The sequence below is a fragment of the Ursus arctos genome, unplaced genomic scaffold (genome assembly GCF_023065955.2).
Source record: "Ursus arctos isolate Adak ecotype North America unplaced genomic scaffold, UrsArc2.0 scaffold_10, whole genome shotgun sequence".
Lineage (NCBI taxonomy): Eukaryota > Metazoa > Chordata > Mammalia > Carnivora > Ursidae > Ursus > Ursus arctos.
In genome coordinates, this window is record NW_026622764.1 from 12,747,923 (window position 1) to 12,753,919 (window position 5,997).

Sequence of the window (5,997 nt, forward strand, 5' to 3'; positions counted from 1 at the left end):
CTGAAGCTCAGTGAAATCAAACCCAAGGATTAAGTGAAAACATCAGCCAACAAGATCAATAAATCATTAACTTGGGCAGCCCGTAGAGGCCTGTTGCCTGGGTTGCTTTGCCACGTGAGGGAAGGTTCAGCGACTTCCGAAGTGGAAACAAAAGTTGGTAATGATGTAGCTGAGCCTGAATTCGTTTATTTCCCCCCCAAGCTCGGGGAGGGAAGGGCCGAGCACGATGCTGTACCACCACCTAGTGATAAGTACACGCATATCACCTACGAGGCCGCCAGCGGGCTCCGAGAGGCGCAGGTCAGCCTCCGATAGAACAACGCACTTGGATGGAAGCTCAGTGCCTCAAATCACAGCAGTCCTCGCTCGCGGCTTTCGCGGAGTCCTTCAGGGGTTTCCGCGTTACGGCTGAGACACGAAAAAGCTTTAGGACTTTATGGGCGCTTTGGCATGTCGTTGGCTCACCCGGCCTGGCCTGAGATATCCCTGGCAACAGGTCAGTGTTAGGAAGTGTCCCCGGCTCCTGCTGCTGCGGCCACTTGCGAGCTGGCTTCTCAATGGCTCCCCGGAGGTGACACGACTCACAGTGTGAGGGGCTAGTGTCCCACAGGAAGAAATCTGACCAGTGAAAAACGAGATTGGAAGGAGCTGGTGGATGAGTGACTCTCCCTGTCTCCTCCCTGAGGAGCTGTTCAGACACAGTGTCCATATTGCCTCCGGAGATGTCTTCAAGGACAACCAGAGTTTTGGTGGTGCTGTGGCCAGCTCAGTACTACACCACCTGATTTTTGCTTTTCCTCCTTTCCATTCTTATTCCCTCTTGTTTCCTTCTCTTGATCTTTGGGGATTGCATTCTTCATCCGTGGGTTTACGTCCGAGTTTTGCCTCAGGCTCTGTTTTCTGGGGACTTTGAGCTAAGACAGTTCACATGCCCATCCTGGAACAGTTATGGGGTCTGGGTATCTAGGTGTCCATTCTGACACGGGAAGTGAGGTGCTGTGATCGAAGTTTCCACCAGGATCAGATGGAAAAGGGGTGGAGGTCCCCAGAGGAACACACAGAAGGATAGGAAGGAGTGCCCTGCAGACGGAAATATACCTTCCTGGTGTTGGTGAAGGGGCCAAGCAATTTTGAAGTCATTACACACGCATTGTCCTACCTTAGCCGTGAGATCCAAGTGAATGTCGCCGCGGGGGGACCCCTGACATCATGTGTCTTTGACGTGACACCGCATGAGGCACATAGAAGCACCCACGAAATAGTCTCAACGAAACTCTTTGATTTAAATGCAATCAAGCCTTTAGATGTAACTTTCAAGTTACAGGAAATATGGGAGAAAGAGGAGCAGGTTAAACAACAGCTCAAAGAAAACACTTTCAAATTTAGACTGTGGAATATTCTACAAGACAACTGGCTGGTGTACTAGTCTCCCAGGGCTGTAGTAACAAAGCACCAGAAACGTGATGGCTGAAATGACAGAAATTTATTATCTCACAGTAAGTACTAATCTGATTTCAGAATTTTGTTATTTTTAAACAATTTATAACAGAACCGATCTCAGTTATGCATTTTGAGACAATATGTTGTAGAAAGAATATTCAACTTATGACAGAGGAGGTGTGAAATGTGTTCTATGAATAAATTGGAAACTTGTCTGCTTGATCTGAAGACAGATTGGGACATCTATCAATAACCCCAGAGAAAAATTGCTCTCTGGCTTTGTAATCAAAGGTTTCTTTTTTTTTTTTTTTTTAATGAAAGTCTTTTATTTGATTCTTTTTTAAAATTTAAATCTTGTTAGTTAACACACAGTGCAGAATTGGTTTCGGGAATAGAGTTCAGTGATTCGTCTCGTATATACAACACCCAGTGTTCATCACAAGTGCCCCCCTGAGTACCCATCCCATCTAGCCCATCCCCCACCCCCTCCCTCAAATAAAGTTTTCTAATGTATATCTCCAGGATGTGGAGGCTGTCAATTCTGACAGATTTTTAAAAATCAATATTTCATATTGAGTTTGAAGTCCTGCGATGATTATGTTTTCAAATTTTTGAGAGCCATTAGGATTATGACGGTGTTAAAAATAGGTGGAGGCATCATTTAAACATGTGTCGAAGGGAGATTACATTTACATGTAAAATATTCTCAAAGACTGAAACATCTTTGGATCCTGGTGCATCAGTCACTTAGATCTCACTTCGACAGCCTTTTTTATTTTCCAACAACTGAAAAGTAACTCATTACTTTCTTTAATATCATGCCATTACTGTGGAGTGGAACATAGTTAAACTAATAGCCCCTCAAAAACTTTGATGACAGGTATACATAAAGTTTATGAGCCCAGAAGTCCCATTTCAAGTAGTGTTAATCACCGTGTTTGAATAAAAACACGCAGACAATTAAGACATCATTTGGTCTGCCTTTGCTTTGGAGGGCCTTAAAAGAAGACTTTTGTCACAGCCTTATCTCATGAATCATACTTGGGTTAGGTTGACACAAAACACATTGATCATTTTCCTTCTCCAAATTCTTGTAGGATGGATGCTAAACTCTACATGGTCTTGGGGTCTTTCAGACACCTTAACTGCATTTCTCCAACTCTTGGGTAAGTTGGGTAGGTTTCCTGTGGACCACTTTTCTATTACTTCGTGTAACTTCACAAAGTACCAGGGATAATTTCACTAACTTATGTCAGAAACATTTAGTGGGCGCCTGTGGGGCAGAACACTGTCTGAAATCTCAGGGAGCTCACAGTTTAATGGAAAGACAAATGAACTTCCAGTGACAGCCCAGTTTCAAGAGTATTCCACTGTGTAAAAAAGCCGTATTGCGACCCGGCTAGTGCCTGGCTTCAAGGCTCAAAACCTCTCCAAGCCTCAGTTTTGCCATCTGTAACATGGGAATAATTACCCCCTCACAGAACTGTGGTACAGATGAATCTGTAGATTTTGTTATCCACTGTTTCTGAATTTATCTTACAGTTTTGGTTACATGAAAACACTGAATCAATAAATCAATCATCAGTCAATCAATCGATCAATAGCTATCACTGTCTTTGTGGTAATTTTAAATTCTTGGTGGAGGAATTTGATTAGCTCAATGAGTCAGGTGGCTAGTCCTGGTTCCGTGGTCTGTGGCTATTTCTGTACAATGCGGCTGGCAGAAGCCCACCGCTATGACTTGGGGGACCGAAAGCAAATCCAAACCCTGTCTACTGCACTTCACATAAAGATTTTGTTGTGATTAGTAAAATGCAAATCACTTTAAATGTTGTATTGAATTAATAGTTTATTTTTGCGAGTGTTAATAGCATGGCTATTATCCTGCAGTGTTCTATGAACTTTTTCGATATTAAGAAAATGTTTCTGAATTTGAAAAAGCTAGACACTCCTGTTCTCGGGAAGAGGCATTTGCAGAAGTACTTCTAGTACTCCAGGCTACTACAAAAATGAGAAGACGCAAGAGTTCTGGAGATTAGTTGCACAGCAATGTAAATGTACTTGACGTTACTGAACTATACACTTAAAGATGGTTAAAATTGTAAGTATTATGCTATGTGTATTCTACCACCATAAAAAATCTAAGAAAAAATGAGAAAACACAGACCCCAGATAGACTCGCTGAAACATTTCAAATTCCATAGTGTTTCTTATTTAATATCCATAGTCTTTAATAAGCAGGCATTAATAAATACCATCAGTTCAAACAAAACGTGGTTCCATCTGGCTAGATAATATATATATATATATATATTTAATTTATATCTGCAAATGAAAGAACACAAGAATAGGTACACACTCTTGTACATAGTACTAAACCCAAAAAGAAGGAAACCACCTGAGACATTTAAAGTGTAGAGTACAAGAAATTATCCATTATCATTGGCAGAGGGACATGTCCCCCCCATGAGGGACAACTTTTAGAATACTCATTCATTTTATAATTAGCAGTAGAGACCTAACAGTTGCCGGGTTCAAGGAGTGGGATAAGGCAGTAAATCAGATATCCAGGATCCCTGTCCCCATTGAGTTTATACTGTAGCAAAGGAGCGCATTAGACCGGAAATGACCAACCAGTGTATTAAGTATTCTGGTAGCTGTGGGAACACATAGGAGAGAATCTGGGGCTTCCTGGGCTTGTAAGCCCAGGTGTGAAGAATAAGTAAGAGTTAGCTGGACAAAGAGGTGGAGAAAAGAGTGATTCAGGCAGAGGTAATATGGTGCTCAGAGTCCCAGAGGTGAGAAGGAAGACCGTGAATTCAGAGAACTGAAGGAAATCCAAAATGTTTGGGGAGTGGGGTTGACATCAGTCTGGATGTTTTCAGGGTTGAGATCTGCTGAGTGGTTGATGTGGAACAAAAGCAAAGGATTTAGGAGGTCGGTGAGAGATTGTCTGAGGTGAAGAACCATGACATGGAAGTTGAATTGGAGAGGAAGAGAGGATCCCAGAGGTGAGGAGCTGGAGGATTGACCGGTAACAAAGGGTGTGTTGAAAAATGGGAAATTAAGGGCAGGTTCCAAAGACATAAAGCTGCAAAATGGGAAACAGTGTAGTATATTGGTTGAAGAATGAGATTTGAAAGCCAACAGACCTGGTTTGAATCCTGCTCTTTATCATAAATTTGACCTCATTGTCCTTATCTGTATAAAAGGGTTATTATAATACCTATTTATACGGTTGTTACAAAGTGAACGTTTTTGAATGTATACAACCAACTTCATAAACCACTTTATGCATGTAGGAGCCATCAATGCATAGTAAATACCTAACTGCCATCACCTTAGCTCTGTCCTGGGCACAGAGGGAGAATGTTCTTGTAGATGGCTGGAAGGAAAGCAATCTTCAAGTCTGCCTTTTTTACTGTATTCACAGTATCCAGATAGTGCCTGCACATAGTAGATGTTCAATAAAAATTTGTTAAAGGAATTAATGACCAAATAACACGTAAGTGGTTGAAATCAGTGTGGTTTTTTGAGGGAACATTTTGGAAACATATAGCTTAGAACTGTTGATACTCTTTGACTGATTTAATTCATGGGATCCTAAATACATACATCTAAATATGTAAAAAGCTAAAAGCACTAAGATGTTCATTGCAGCGCTAATGATAATAGTGAAAAACTGGAAATAACTGAAATGCTCAATAACTGAATAGATGAAGTCAGCTTTGGCATATGCATTTTAAAGGATGCAAAATGTACACAACAAATTTATTTGCGATGCATATATTCTATTATGGAAAATGTTAAGAAACAGTGCTAAGTGAAAAAGGCAGATTTAACTGTGGTATTATCACACAATGGAAATACATGGAATCTGTGCATAGGAAAATGTTAGAAAATATACCAAAATATTGGTGGTAGACTATAGATAAGTTTTTCCTTTTTTCCTTTGCTCTCCCCTCTTTCTTTTTTTTAAAATTCAGAATTATATAATTCTCTGTATGAAATTATGCAAGTAGCTTCATGTAAATGAGAAAGAGGGTCCAGGTGGAAAGTTGTCATCTGTTTTAGTGGCGGCAGTATTTTAGGTCCTAGAAATCAGGGGCAGTGGGAAGTGTTGCTGAAGATGGGGGGGGGAGGCGGGGAGAAGAGAGGGAAAAGGAAATGAGGGTGGGAAGAGAGGAGGAAAATTAGAGAAAAGAGGTCGATAGGATGGTGGTGGGGACAAGGGGTGCCGTTGCCTTCTGACTCCGGTGGCAAACTCCTTAACGCAGCTAGAAGGACAGTTACATGGTGAGGACACTGCTGTCATGGCGGATGTCGAGAACGTGTTATTTGGGTTTCCCTCTTGGTAGGTGCAGTTGAAGTGTCAAGAGCTGGATTGGTCATGACCCATGTGGCCATACCCCACATGAATGTGACAGTCTTCCCTTTCCTACAAACTCCCAGTATCATCAGAATCAATCATTTCTGAACGTCTTGTATATTCCGTGTCTTGTAAATGCAAAGATCACATGGAATAGGGTACGAGAATTGAAATAGCATGGAGGAATT

The 5,997-nt window shown here is 41.4% G+C and overlaps 1 long non-coding RNA gene across 1 annotated transcript; it reads left to right on the plus strand.

Annotated features, from left to right (window-relative positions):
- The first annotated feature begins 2,535 nt into the window (after positions 1-2,535).
- LOC130542814 (uncharacterized) lies at positions 2,536-4,543 on the plus strand. The gene is made up of 3 exons (XR_008957661.1): positions 2,536-2,606; positions 3,382-3,541; positions 4,326-4,543. It is a non-coding gene; the product is annotated as an uncharacterized LOC130542814 (long non-coding RNA).
- Positions 4,544-5,997: the final 1,454 nt, after the last annotated feature.